The sequence below is a fragment of the Bombus terrestris genome, chromosome 9, assembly GCF_910591885.1.
Source record: "Bombus terrestris chromosome 9, iyBomTerr1.2, whole genome shotgun sequence".
In the NCBI taxonomy this organism is placed as follows: Eukaryota; Metazoa; Arthropoda; class Insecta; order Hymenoptera; family Apidae; genus Bombus; species Bombus terrestris.
In genome coordinates this window covers 1160143-1164164 of record NC_063277.1, presented here as the reverse complement: position 1 = coordinate 1164164, position 4022 = coordinate 1160143, and the positions used below count along the sequence as shown (strand labels likewise).

The 4022-nt window shown below is 34.4% G+C and overlaps 1 long non-coding RNA gene across 1 annotated transcript; it reads right to left on the bottom strand.

Annotated features, from left to right (window-relative positions):
• Window positions 1-681: 681 nt before the first annotated feature.
• Window positions 682-1995, bottom strand: LOC110119543. The gene is made up of 2 exons (XR_007225083.1): window positions 1860-1995; window positions 682-1573 (listed from the first exon to the last, which is right to left on the bottom strand). It is a non-coding gene; the product is annotated as an uncharacterized LOC110119543 (long non-coding RNA).
• Window positions 1996-4022: the final 2027 nt, after the last annotated feature.

Genomic DNA, 4022 nt, shown 5'->3' with positions numbered 1-4022 from the left:
TTTGAAATTAACTTGACGTTTGATTTGTCGAAGTGTTCTGTTCCTCTTATTGTGAGTTCGATATTTATACGAAAAATTCATACACAGAAAGTGATGTGAACGTGGATTCTGTATTGGAAAGGACAGGGGTGATCGATTAGTATGAGAAAGGTAAATATTTCCCTTTGGTAAGGGCCGTATCAGCAGATTTGATGAGAATATAGAAAATGTTGACAGGAAGAAATAAGACCAGCTCGTTTGATGGATTGGATATATATACATATAAAATAAGTTTGCCAGAGGTTTGTGAGAACAACATTCAATCAAAGCCTACTGACAAAGCCTACCTTGAAATTTATATTTCACTCGTGCCTGCTCATTAAGACGAATATTATAAACATCTAACGCTTTGCTCAACGAATCCTCTCAATGTTCGATGAAGGATTTTCATTCAGCAAACGATGCACGTATACGTATTTGGTTGATCAATATTCCATGATTCATTTGACGTAAATAATTGATAAGTATACCGCTCAATTACATTTGATATTAGATTATTCTAAGCGCATAACGCAATATTGTTTCTGTTTATAATATTCTCTGATTCATTTTGTTAGGAATATTATTGTTATGGGTAAACAAATTGATTAAATATTTGGAGTTGAATGAATAAGAGTATATGTACATATAATCATTATACAGTTGATAAATTACTTTTGCGTATTTATTCCGTTACTCATACAGATATTTTTGTATTTATAACCAAGACATATACAGAAGATGAGATAAATTAAAGCTCCATTTTGTTGCAGAAATCAAAGGAACCTCTTGATTTAACGTTGATTAATTAATCAATTTGATTAATTTTAATTTAGCTTGATGAATTCGTATATCGATAATAAATTTCCGTTTCGAATAACAAGCAAACATTTTTTAAAACTTTCCTTTCCATTTTTTGAAAATATTAGAAAAATTTGTTCGAACTGTAAATCTGAATCTAACCTTACGTACAAGATTTGCAGACATTTTGAGAACTCTTTATCCAACGATTACCAAAATCGAGTAAATTTGTAGTACTACGTAAACGTACGGTACGTTTATAATTCTTCAGACTATTTCTTTTTCTAAGAAACGTGTACTTTTCAGGATTGTATCTCGTATAGTTTGCTATATCGTTTTGAAATATGGAATTGCTGGAACAGAAATTATTCGACGACCGATTTGCCAATAACGCGTACTTCCACAGTTTGGAATCGATAAGTTTTTCCTCATTCGAGGAGTTACTCTTCTGAGTAACTAATTGGATTTTATTTACTTCCGCTAACGTATTCCTGGAATTTCTTTTACATGGTTTATAGATCGTACATAAACTGGGTTGTAGATCGACGTATCTTTTGCTCTCTTTATCGGCGATGTTACTTAACGAGGATTCTTCAAATTTATTTTCTTGTTCATCTTGTTCATTTATCTCGTTCATCTCCTTCCTTCGTGGAAAGTTTAACGAAATCCTCGAGTTAACCGACCCTTTCCAGCTTTCGTTTTTTTCAGATAAGCGTTCCAAAGATGAATTACATTGAATTCTTGATTTCTTATCCTAGCAACGTAAGAGACGTTAAATTATTCTTAATTATCACCAAATTTTCAGTTACTTATACCTCATTATGAAAATATTGATGATAGGACGAAGAATATACGAATATATCGTGTAAATTAATTAAACAAACTTATGCAATATTCTTTTACTTGTCTTAAGAATTAAGAAAGGAAAATATATAATATCGCTTACGACTTATACGACGGATACGAAGGGAATAAAATTGATTGTTCTCACGAGTTCTACTGCGCTTGATTTCAAAATTCTCATTTCTCTTACGCCATACCTCGTTTATATCGACGATCCTGTCTTCAAGGAAGATAGATTCCTCGGAATAAGACTTTGTTACGCAAGAACCTTCTATGAATCCTAATTTTTCTTTCTTACGATGCTTGGTGTATCCTAACGGTAATGTACCTCGCGTACCGAGTACAGCCACCTAGGTAAAGATATCGAAATCAACCAATTACTACCCTTACAGATATTTACTGCATTTCGGTTATTTTTTTACCCCGTCATCGTTAATAGGACTTTTTATATAAATGCAAGATTCCATGAAATTTGATTTTTCAACATCAGAATTTCCAATATCTTGAGGAGGTATAAAAGGACTGTATTTGTGAAATTTAACCAAAGGGGCGTATTTAAAACTTCCTACAGGCGAAGTTGGAGGGGCGGTAAACTTATCATTCTCCTCCTGTTTGATAAATGTACGCATATCTTAAACGAGAAAAGTTTAATATACAGCTATCTTACGACGATTAGTAGACATAGATAACATATATATTTGAGCCTAAAAATTAATAAATAATTATTTACTGATCAGTAAAGATCAGTAGTATTTACTGATCAGTAAAGATCAGTAAATAATTATTACGAGAAACTTAATTAGTAATATCAGCGAACAAAAAATAAATATATAATTCATACACAAGTAATTAACATACACAAAACGACAATTGACTATACAATTTACAGCTCAGAGTATCATCAAACTCCACTTCTAACTTCCAAGGCAACATCGTAACGTTCCTAGAAGGAATATTTCCACGTTTCGTTATATCCCCGATAGATTTAAAAGTCATTTAATTAAAACCAATTCTTCCCTATCATCTGGCAATATATTTTTTTCACCAGCAATTACATGGACGTGTAGAAAATTTCAATAAAACGACAATCGATAATGACACGATTTTAGATTAAAACATTTCCACAGCTCGCCTCGATGAAACACGTTGGTAGCAAAGTTCAAGCATGTCACGTTGCTGCTTTTGCTGCCTATAGAAAAAAGGAAAGAACAAATAGAAGACATAACAAAAAGAAATATCGAATATAGCGCTGTACACAGGAGAAACGAATCTTTATCGAAGCGCACAAACGTTTTGAATCTGACCTGTAATCTCTTTGTACTCGAACGACAGGTTAATTAACCCCTGGCTGGTTTGGACGTTCGTTCGCCACCTGCAACGACCTCTTTTCATTCCCGTGAAAGTATTCTGCACCGACGCGACCTCTTCGACTCATAATAACGCTCTAGATTCTAGATATATCGGCTATTTGAAGGACTTCGAATGGACGTGGCGGTCAAACAAATTGATTCTGCTTACTTGCTCGTGGTATCACAAAAGTTGTGTTGTGTTCAACATACGACAAATAGAATATATAGATTGTATTAGGTTGTTCGAAAAGTGTCTTTCTTTTACAGACACGTCTTTTACAACAACGCATCTTTATATAAACATGAAACTTAATCCGTCGAACGTTGTGATTTTTATTTTGATAGAACAAAATGGATCACACGTAATTCGATAAGATAATATAAAACGAAAAATGTTGTGCATTCATTATTTGCTTATAAAACGAAAGAAACTTTTCGGACGACCTAATAGAAGCAACGTTTTCAAATTGGAAAATAACGCATCCGGCCCGTGTTAGCGCACAGGAAAAAATACTGAAAAGTTTTTTGGCGAATGTATCAAACGTAGAATGGCAACAATGTTCACGCACAAGGAAAATGCCATGTTCGTGATCAAAACAGCGGAAACAGAGTTGCGGTACGTATAACGAATTCCTTTTTTCCGTTGCTCTTGGAAGAGATTTTACTCGCAGTAGAGCACGGAGAAAAGATATTTAACCAACAAGTCGGTTCAGAACGAGTAATTTCGGGCGAGAGCCTTTGCCACTGTAAAGGGAAACGCGTTATTAACGAGAAATTAGAAAGAGTGGTATAAAGGGAAAAAGAAAGTGTCGAGACACAGATGAACCATTTGTTCCTCTCTCGAGTGTAAAATATTAATGAACTATACGTTAAGGTGGTACGGGAATAATTAATGTCGGTTCATGAGCAAAGGGAATCGGAAAGCACACACGCGGATCGGCTCGACGAAGCGCAAGGAACCAACCGGGCAAGGGTAGGTAACGAACAATCGAATTATCAGGCTGTTGCGGG